At 39.0% G+C, this 11,590-nt stretch overlaps 1 protein-coding gene across 1 annotated transcript in view; it reads right to left on the reverse strand.

Moving 5' to 3' along the window:
• TAOK1 (TAO kinase 1) overlaps window positions 1–10,524 on the reverse strand; it is a 72,225-nt gene extending 61,701 nt beyond the window's left edge. Inside the window, exons 1-2 of the mRNA XM_029912501.1 lie at window positions 10,465–10,524; window positions 8,456–8,586 (exon numbers count right to left, since the gene is read on the reverse strand). The gene's annotated coding sequence lies outside the window, so the exon portion shown is untranslated. The remainder of the gene's footprint in view (window positions 1–8,455; window positions 8,587–10,464) is intronic.
• Window positions 10,525–11,590: the final 1,066 nt, after the last annotated feature.

Raw genomic sequence — 11,590 nt, forward strand, 5'->3', positions numbered from 1 at the left:
GACGATAGCCGCATAGATATGATGCCACAGTTGTGTTGGCATAACTCTGTAGTGTAGATGCAGCCTACAGCGACGAAAGGGGTTTTTATGTCGCTGTAGGAGCACCACCTCCCCGAGCGATGGTAGCTCGGTTGACTGAAGCATTCTTCCATTGACCTAGGTATGTCTATACCAGGGGTTAAATGGGCCTAACTATGGCAATCAGGGCACACACCCTAAGTGCCATAGCTATGTCGACTTAAAATGTCAATGTAGACCGGGCCTTAGACCAAGTATCTAAATGTTTTGTGGTTGTTTTTGTCTAATAGATTCCTCTGTACCCTCCTCAGATAACTTACAACTCAGCAGCAGTCAATTCAACCTGTCGGAAGCTCTACATGATTTACAGTACATAGTTCTCCCGTCTCTCTTCGGTTTGGTAAGATATTACAAAAAATAAAGGACCCACAAACAGGTTCAACTCTGTTCTTAATTTGATGATAAATAGTTAAATTTATGTGATAAGTAACTAAATCTCAGTATTCCCCAAAAGTAAGTTAAATGGAGGGAGGAGAATTTTAAACATTCAATAAAAAGAACAGAAGGGGACTATAAAGCTTGTGACTCACTGCTAATGTCACAGGTTGCTCCTCTAGGACGCCCCTTAGGGCGAGAGTAGGCACCTCTCTCATCCCAGATGTCCTTCCCTGATTGTAAGTATCACTGTGGCGCTGGTTTGGACTGTGGTTTCGGGAGGCAGCTCTCCCCTCTGCTGGGCATAACAGCAGTTCAAAATGAAAAAGGCAAACAAAATATTCCTACAGCCCATAAAACAGCCTGGGCTTATCCTGCTGTTCCCCCTCAAGACAAAAGGTAAATAACCTGCATCAAGGGGGTCAGAGTTCTCAACCCCTCTCTGTTGGAGGGTCCCAGGCTGACGGCCCTGGGCTGTGAAAGGGTTAACACAGTACTGACAGTCCCTCTACCTCTTCAAAGGGTCTAGGCAGCAGAGGCTCTTCAGCAGCTTTCCTGGTAAGCAGCGCCTGCTCTGTGGGACTAGGGAGCTCTGGGTTCAAGCTCTGCTTCCCTTCAAGCACTGCCCTGCACCAGGCTTGGATCCTCTCTTTTAAGGAGCCACGCCTCTACAGGTTTGACAGGCCTCACAGATGCACCAGACTGAGGCTGACTGCCCAGAGATGCTTTTTAACACCTTCCTGACTGGGGTGAGCGTCTGTCCCACCACAGCCAGACTGAACAAAGAGTGTCAGCGTGGAAGGGCAAGGAGAGGAGGGGAATATGGACATGTTTTACTTTCAAATGGGATGCTCTGAACAATATTCTGCGGTGTACCAATAATTCTAAGAGGAAGAATCTTTTGCATCCAGAGTCTCCAATGGCTGGAGTCTTGAAGCCCAATAGTACAACTTATAACTAGGGAATACAATTCTCAGGGTAGCTGTGAGACCCAGTCTTCTACAATACTTCAAGGTCATACCAGTCAAACCTACAGAATCTCTCAGATGACTTTAAAGGGCAGTAAACGTCACATTTTTTTGAGCAAGCACTCAGGTCTTAGAACTAGTGTCATCTGAATCAAACTGACACAACAAAAGTATGATGAGCTTGTGAGGACTTCTTACAAGGTCTGTTCTAATTTTAGAAATGACCAGGGGACAACTGTGTCTGTGCTAATTAGTGAGAGAGAAAGATATTTACAGCTTATTTTGTAGGGCAGCAAGGTAATAAGAAGTCCTGAAGAGCAGCTGTCTTGCCCAATGAAAAGGCTTCAGATTTAAATTAATTTTACAATCAGAGAGACACCATTCAACACTTGGAGAAGAGATGAACTGATGTGCCACGGTTAGTTGGGTTTAAGGAGACGTGAGCAGCATATAGTGACATCTTATGACATCCCCAGTGGGGGAGAGGGAGACACATACAAAGCCCTTTAACTCGGGATTTCATATAAATTGACATATCTTTAAATCAAACACAAAAGGAGACATTCAATTCTGACTAGAGAAAAATATGATAGATAATTTGAGCCAACAATGGCTTATGGATAAGAACCAAGATCCGTGGTCAAAATGGAATACAAAGGTCTCAGGTATATCCCAAATAGGGGCTAAAAGAGGGTAGATTGGTGCCTTAGTTTTTAATGGCACTCCAACTAGTCCTATATTTAGACAGACCTGGATTTCCAAGCCACTCTGGCCTACAGTTGCCAACTACTTACCCCTTGCTACATGAAAAGTTTACTAATCTGATCCTCTTATAGCCACTCCCAATCAACTCCAGCCAATCCCCTGTGGCTACTTCTTTCTTCTTACACTTTTACATTCACATCTCCTTTGATCATAAGTCGTAAGAATTCCAATATATTAGTAGGTTTTACTGCCAGCTTCCTTGCCAACTGCACAATGCTGAGGTGGATCAAAGAGACAACTCAGTCTAATAAAACAGTAATAATGGACAATCTAACTCCTGGCATATAAACTGGTCAAATGTCAGTGGGATTATAAACTGAGAGAAACATTTTCTTGACACCTTAAACAATTGCTTTCTGGAACAGCTAATGTCTGAGTACACAATAGGGCTGGCTGTTCTTGACCTAGTATTAAGTAATATAGGCTCAAAAAGTAACTATTACTTGAGCTACTATACAATAGGGTCCACAATATAATGAAGTTACATGCCCTTGGAGAAGGAATAATACCAAAACAAGCACTGAGACATTAACATTTAGAAAGGGAAATTTAAATAGAAGAAGTTAATCAAAAAGACCCTACATTCAAAAGTGAGAAAATTAATAACTTTAAACTGAGCATGAAAGCTAGTTAAACCTACACCATATAGGTTGGTTTTTGCCATTGTGCAGTTGGCAAGGAAGCCAACAGAGTCACAGACATATGCAAGCTCCAGCCACAAGGCTAGGCAGGAGGGAGGATGGACGGACGGACAGACGGGTGCGTGCGCACACACACACACACACACACACAAAGGTCTGGTTAAATGGCAAAGCCCAAGAAATCATTCAAGCCAAAGAGGTATACAGAAAATGGAAATCCAACTCAAGCAAAGCTAATAAAAAGGAACATAAACTACAGTAGGAAAAAGATAAAACAGAAATTAGGGAATTTGAAGATCAAATGGAGACTTAAAAACAAATATGAAATTATTTAAGTGGAAAGCCTGCAGAAGAAGTCAGGTAATCCCCCTGGACTACCAGATAGAAAAACAGGAATTAAGGAGGATAAGGGTATTAAAGAGAATCTAAATTATTTCTGTGCCTCAATCTTCACCACCAAGAAAGATATTTAACCCAGACCTACTCTTTTTAGGTAACAAAGATGAGGTTCTGTCACAGACTGATATGTCAAAAGAGATGGTGCTGGAATATGTTCATACATTAAAAAGAAGCAAGTTGCCATGACCAGACAAGTGCATGTCCAAGAATTCCAAAGGAACTTAACAATGAAGTGGCTACACTGCTAACAACAATATGCAGTCTTTCATTAAAATCAGCTACAGCACCAGAGGATCAGATAGAAGTAAATGGTCACTGGTAATCCTCACAAAAATGCTAAGGGTGATCCAGTAATACAGACCAGTAAGTTTTACTACAATTGACTGAAGCAATCATTATAAAAATAGAACTATAAAGTAACTAGATAGTTATGATGAGCTAGGGACAAACCAGCATGGCTTCTGTAGAGGAAAACAGGGTCTCTCTAGTCTACTAGGATTTTTTGAGTGTGTCAACAAAAGAGCAGGTAAAGAAGAATCAACTAGAAGTTTATTTGGACATTTAAGAAGGCTTTGACAAACTCCTTACAAGACACTATTATGAAAGTTAAGTAATCATGGGCTGGAAAGTCAAGTACTGTCATGCGTCAGACACCTCCTAAAAGACAAATCAAAGAGTAGGACGACATGATTAATTTTCAACTGCAGGACAGATTTACAGAGATGATCCAAGCACCTGTGATGGCACTGTACAATATATATATTAGTTATCTGGAAAAGGGAATGAAGAATGAGCTGACAGTTTGCACATGACAAAATTATTTAGGTTAGTTATTTCTACAACTGCTGAAGAACTTAAGAGGAACCTATAAAAGCTAGGAAAGTGGACAGCAAAATGACAGATGAAATTCAATGTTGAAAAACGCAAAGTAATCAACACCGGAAGGAATAATATGTACTAGTGCATATAGCTGAATTCTAAATTAACTGTAACTCTCACAAAAAAGACTGCAGACACCCAAAAAAGCAAACAAGATGTTACAATGTACAAGGAATGGGTTAGAAAAATAATATTGAAAATATTATAATGCCATTATATAACTCTATGGTACATTCACACCTGGATACTGTGTTCACTTCAGGTCACCCTATCTCAAAAAAGATGTAGCACAAATAGAAGGGGGTTCAGAAATGGGTGGCAATAACATTCGAAATCTGGGGAGACAAAGTATTGGGACTGCTACATTTAGAGAGAAGATATTTTACAGGTAAAAAAATAGTAGTATTAAAAAAAAAGTAAACTGGGGTCCTACTTACCCTCTCTGACTTCAAGAACAAGGGAATACGCAGTAAAATTGAAAGCAGCAAATTTAAAATCAATACAAATAACTTTAAAGAACAGTACAGAATTAAACTGCAGAACTCACTGCCACAAGGCCAAGATTAGTAAGATTAACAAAAAAGGATTAGATATTTATATGGATGAGAACATCCACTGACATTAGACAGGATTTTTTCATGTTGGTTCTGGCACCTTCTCTGAAGCATCTGGTACTCCGTACTTAGAGATAGGATGTAGGGCTAGATGGACGATGGGTCTAATTTGGGACAGCAATTTCTATGATCACTAATCTCTTAGTGATCTCAAACAAACATCCTTTTCAATTTCCTTGACTGAAAAAATAGTTAACATAGCAGTTTATAAGATACTGTACACTAAATGCCAGTTTCTAAGAAAAAGCCTACTGAAAGACTGCACAGAAATTATAACGTTTTACTCCTTGCTAGTAATGTATCTATTTGAAGTCAATGTTATTGTACAGTTTCAACTACACGAATTGTATTTGGTTGGATGAAAAAACTTACTTATGTCAACCACTACACACAGCAATTTAGGAGGCCAGTGGTTCAAGATCAGAACTTATCCCTGCTTGGTACCTGAAGTACAAGAAGCAAGTGAACAGGAATAAAGAGAGAGACTTATTAATACTTATTTCAAACCCATCAAGAATTACTGGAAGGTAGCAGATATCCTAATCTTATACATGTGCTTGCTAATAATGAAGAATAAACACAAAGAAACTAAGACTGTATGGAGGTGGTGGTAGCATACAAACTTTTAGGGCATGCCTGTGGAGAAAAGAGCCTGTCTTTTAAGATGCATTAGTGAACATATTTTAACTGATGTGACTATAAAAAGGAGTTTGCAACTAGTGTAGACAGGGCAAACTATGTACACAAATATGTTAGCCAACAGTCAAGCCTGGGGATCAGCTTAAAGTTGACTCTGATCAGCTAACATGTTTCTGAACATCACTTTCCCTATCCATGCTTCCTGCAAGTTCCTGTTTTTAAAAAATGTGTAAATTAAACCATATTAGCTAACATGTTAATAAGGGGAGCTAGACTTTAACTCAACCAACTTATTACGTGCTAAAGGCAATGTGCCTTATGTACACTAGACTTAAAACATGTTAGCATGTATTAGCTAACACGTACTAACATCATACTTTAAAATCCTAGTATAGATGGAGCCTTTTACTCCAAAACCGACTTAATGTACCTATAAAATCCATGCTAATGAGATGTGCTGCAACACAGCACCCGACAAAAGACATTTTGGCTGCTTTACATACACTTTTGGAAATTTGGTGCACATACTCCTACTCTAAGGATGAAGCTCTGTAACATGTTTCAGCCTTGAGGACATTTTTATGCTAATATTATAAACTCATAGGAACAAAAGGTTTGTTGTAGTAGTTTTGGAAACCACTTTAGCATGAAGACTGGACATGCTGGTATAACAGAAATACTAGATCAAGCATGAAATGGCCATGATGACTTGCTTCTTCAAATTCCCCTCACTTACAGGTTTGTGTTTTATTAAACTACAGCTGTTATAATCCCTTCCTGAATCTTTGCTCACGCACTCTCTCTCAGGTACTTATATACCCCCCGTTACTGTAGTATCTCAATGTTTTTCTACATTTTCAAATATATTGATTTCTATTACAACAAAGAACACAAAGTGTACAGTGCTCACTTTATATTATTTTTTATTAAATATTTGCACTGTAAAAATGATAAAAGAAATAGTATTTTTCAATTCACCTCATACAAGTAGTGTAGTGAAATCTCTATCATGAAAGTGTAACTTACAAATGTAGATTTTTTTTTTGCTACGTAACTACACTCAAAAACAAAACAATATAAAACTTCAGAGCCTACAAGTCCACTCAGGCCTACTTCTTGTTCAGCCAATCGCTAAGACAAACAAGTTTGTTTACATTTATGGGAGATAATGCTGCCTGCTTCTTATTTACAATGTCACCTGAAAGTGAGAACAAGCATTCGCATGGCACTTTCATAGCTGGCGTTGCAAGGTATTTACGTGCCAGATATGCTAAACATTCATATGCCCCTTCATGCTTCAGCCACCATTCTGGAGGACATGCTTCCATGCTGATGATGTTCGTTAAAAAAATAGTGCGCTAATTAAGTTTGTTACTAAACTCCTTGGAGGAGAACTGTATGTCCCCTTCCTTGTTTTACCTGCATTCTGCCATATATTTCATGGTATAGCAGTCTCGGATGATGACCCAGCACATGTTGTTTGATTTACGAACACTGTCACTGCAGATTTGACAAAATGCAAAGAAGGTACCAATGTGAGATTTCTAAAAATAGATACAGCACTCGACCCAAGGTTTAAGAATCTGAAGTGCCGTCCAAAATCTGAGAGGGACGAGGTGTGGAGCATGCTTTCAGAAGTCTTAAAAGAGCAACAGTCCGATGTGGAAACCACAGAACTCGAACCACCAAAAAGGTCAGCCTTCTGCTGGTGGCATCTGACTCAGATGATGAAAATAAACATGCATCGGTCCACTCTGCTCTGGATTGTTATCGAGCACAACCGATCATATCCTCCGGAATGGTGGCTGAAGCATGAAGGGACATATGAATCTTTAGCACAGCTGGCATGTAAGTATCTTGCGAAGCCGGTTACAACAGTGCCATGCGAACGGGCACCATTATCTCCTGCAAATGTAACCAAACTTGTTTGTCTCAGCAATTGGCTGAAGTAGGACTGAGTGGACTTGTAGGCTCTAAAGTTTTACAGCGTTTTATTTTTGAATGCAGTTTTTTTTGGTACATAATTCAACATTTGTTAGTTCAACTTTCATGATAAAGAGATTGCACTACAGTACTTGTATCAGGTGAAATGAAATATACGATTTATTTTGTTTTTTACAGTGCAAATATTTGTATTAAAAAATAAATAGAAAGTGAGCACTGTACACTTTGTATTCTGTGTTGTAACTGAAATCAATCTATTTGAAAATGTAGACAACATCCAAAAATATTTAAATAAATGGTATTCTGTTATTGTTTAACAGTGCAATTAATTGTGCGATTAATCACGATTAATTTTTTTAGTCGCTTGACAGCCCTATTCATTACATTTAAAAATCTGAAGTCTGAATATCACAATGATGGGCAAATTAGATGGGGGTAAGAAACATCCATGAAAGTCAAAATTATGATTAAAACTTGCGGGTTCTTTTTATAGCAACACCTGCCAGTACTTATAATACTGAAGAGTAAAATTACTTTCAGTGCAATATACTCGGTAAATACATCATCTCTTCTTGCAGAAGGTTCACTAAAATACTAATCAAATCAGAGACTTTTGCTTGTCAGTGCTTAACTTCCTCTCAACTAAGAAGACAGTTTAAGATTATTTATCATAGCACATTCAGAAATAACAAATGAATGCATCAACTGTGGGGTTTTTTTAAGTGTGTTGCAGGTTTTAGCTAGCCTTTTTCTTATTTTGGTATATTAATCATTATCCTGCAAATACGGAACAAAAGATGAAGGCCTCAATCTACTTGAGAGATATTTGTTTGAAGAAAAAAAAAAAAGTTTAAACACAATGTCCACTAAAACATGTACTAGCACACTTTAAACTTCCAGTGTGGATAGGCCAAAGATGTGTTAGAAAATAATTTTTGAAAATGTTTCCATTACACTGATTCTTCAAACTGTAAGAACCTGGTTGGAAGGAACTGTGTCCCACACAAGTGTACAAAGATCTTTTGTCTGGCATAAATTTATAATGGAAGCACTTAAGTTATCCTAACATACATAACCAATTTTTACAGGATTTTAAGTTAGAAAAAGGTAATTCTAGCTAAGATAGAAACACAACTGTCCTGAATTCTATTACCTTTGCCACACTGCAATGGTAAGACATCACTGTCTTCTAATAGCACACACCAGGAGCCTTTGTATTTCATATGCTCTTTTTGTACACAAGACGTGGTGAACATAATCTCTCAGTCCAGCAGCTCTCTGGCCCTATACACAACAAGAAAATGAAGTAAATGAATGTCAGCAACTACCTCTTCTCCCACCCCTCAGTTGGTATGAAAAGTATTTCACTGCTAGGATAGATGGGACAAACCGTTTTCATCACCTTTAAAGAAAGCTTGATTTTGAGTCCTTGTGGAATGTGCTTTCAATCAGCCTTTCTATACATGCTGAAAACAGTGCTGTCGTGTCTATACTAGCATTTAAACTGTTTTCAATTCCAACTTTTGGGTACAGGTAGAGGAAGCAGTGTTGATAAGTACTGTCAGAAGTGGGTCATTTTTCTTGTGTAGACATGGCCTTGGAGTGACATATTAACACAACACGTTTCATAGGAAATAGCTATTACTACCTTCCAGCACAACGATATTTTAACTATCACAGATGTGGTTAAAGCTGACGGATGTGCTAACCACCCTTCTTTCAGACTAAATGAAAGGAGCAAGTAAGCCCCTTTATGGAATAAAATAGCTGGAGACAACAGAAGCTGCCGCCCAAGGCAATCAACCATATGGCAAAGCCTGAACAGAGCGACGTTGTGTGGTCTGAAGAGTTTCCCTAGATTGATAACAAACACAGAAGCTAGGGGATTGTTTCTGGAGAGAGAGAGTATGCAAGAAAAAAGCCAGCACACAGTGAGAGAAACAATTGTGAAAGTGGCCATGAGAGAGAGCAGAAGGACAGAATTTCTTGGAGCACAGGACTTGATGGAGGGGCAGACAAGGAAACTGTCTGCTGCTGTTTGTTTCTATTGTGTTCAGGGAAACAGGACTTTGTGGACATTCTTTGCAAACAAACAGGACTGCATCAAAGAAATACTTGACTTGTATCATCAATTTTTTTCCTAACAGTCACAACCTGACAAGGCACCAAATATTGGCTGATCGTTCAGGCCAGAAAGGGCAATATATCACCCTTCACTTAGATCCTCCAGTTTCCCTGCACTGCCTAGCACAGCTTCCCTGTGCGTAAAGGGGAAAGAATGCATGAAAAGTGGGATGCTTTACTATTAATAGCATCATTACCCTCCATCCAGTCTGTCTGTCCAGGTATTTATATGGCCTCTTCACCAGGGTATTTGAACATCTACCATGATTACCATCAATACTTTGTGGTTGCCACCGCAAGCTAAACCTAAATTTTGTGGTACTCTGATGTGGCAGGCAGAAAATTCTGCAGCAACTTAATTTAAATTCTAAAATGTGAGGGTTTTCTTGAATTAAAATATAAAAATAAAACAATCAGGACGGTACCCTGCTGTTGCTCATTGATACTAAATTCAGTTTTTCTGCTGCTCCCACATTTTTAAATTTCAACCAGCCATAGATTTTTATATTGGCTCTCCATGACTGTATCAGAGAAGTTGTTATCATGGGAGGCCCAAGGAAGTTCTGGCAGCTGGGGCTTTTGGCAACTGAGATGGAGCAGGAGGCAATTTGGGATTATGGGATGTAAAAAAATAATTGTATGTATGCTAAATAATCAGCAGTGACATAACTAATGCCGATATGCAAATCGCCAGCTTTCAGTTTCAGAGTCCATATCCCATTGATATGGAAGGAGATCAGACTTCTCAGAGCTATTGTTTCAAGTTGTCCACAGATTCAGGAAGCCAGTTCTGCATTGGCTAAATAATAAAACATGAACCAGCTGTTTTTTCACAAGTATAAGGGACAGAGTTCTTTTTATTTTATTTTTTTAATTAAAGGTGAGGTTGTGAAGCATAGTTCTGCAGAAAAAGGTAGATTCCACATAAAATTTTATGGCCTTGGGATCAGAAAGTAATATACAAGTCCCTAATAGTCTGTTAGATTACTAAGGACACAAATCCTGCAGACACTTAAGCATGTAGATAACTCTACTGACATGACTAGTCCAATTGAATTCTGATATAGAACTTCTCATGACAGTAAAGTTGCACTTGTGAGCAAACATATGCAGGATTGGGACCTAATTTGGCAGAAGACAAGAGTTTGAAATACAGGCAAATTAAATGTGGATTAAGTAGAATGCAACATTTTAACTACAAAACACCTTTACTATGACAATATATTTTATTTATGAAAGCAGATGACATTCTGAGAATAAGACAGATTTTAGGAAAAGCCTAGACAGAAAACATTCCAATAAAGAAGCGATGATATAGGAATAGTTTATTTAATTAAAACATTTTTTTTAAATTAGTCACATCGGGGGTGGAGGGGGGAGTGTATTGGAGAGAGAGAATCTTTATTCAAGTGCAAAATTAAACTCACCAATTTGTTTTGAAAACATCTGTGCAAAGCTGAAGGGTTCCTACCTTAGCATCCCAGCCCAGCTCGCACAGGTAGAGAAGGTGTTTTCCAAACCCTAGCTGTGTCTAAGAGAGACTTTGTTCTTCCAATTTCCCAGCTACCTCCAGTGAAGCTTCAGTTTAGCTAGTGATGGTGAGAAAGAAGGGATGGAGAGTCTAGTGTAAAAAAAGGATGTAGACTTGATCACTTACTTGTGCTGAAGAACTCTTAAGGCAAATTATCCTAAATTTCTTCTTTTGAGGGGTAGGGGTAAAGGATTCCTCCCCTACACCCCAAAGACCCATGTGAATTTTGGAAGACATATGAATGCCATGTGCCTCCACACCAGATCTGGGGCCTCTTGCTCCCTGCTACTGCCTCCAGGACAGTGCAACTGCATGGAAGTTATTCTACCCAGGCTACCTCAACCATCAACTGCCCCAGAACCCAACATGAAAGGGAATGGGGTTCCACAGCACAAAGATGGGTCATGAAAAAGTGAATGTAGTTTAAAGCTACATTCACTTTCTTTTGAGAACTCCTCATAAAGCCTGGGAGGGGAAAGAAAATGCACATCTCCTCCGGCCTTCCACTGCTATCCTTCCATTCCTGGATCACTTGGCACTGCTGATGGCCTTCTACTGGGTCTGGGAGAGGAAAGAAAAGTACTATGATGGCAAATGACTCCTCCTTCACCCTTCCATCTCCATGTGCGTATC

The sequence above is a fragment of the Terrapene carolina genome, unplaced genomic scaffold (genome assembly GCF_002925995.2).
Source record: "Terrapene carolina triunguis isolate 2854851 unplaced genomic scaffold, T_m_triunguis-2.0 Scaffold231, whole genome shotgun sequence".
Lineage (NCBI taxonomy): Eukaryota > Metazoa > Chordata > Testudines > Emydidae > Terrapene > Terrapene triunguis.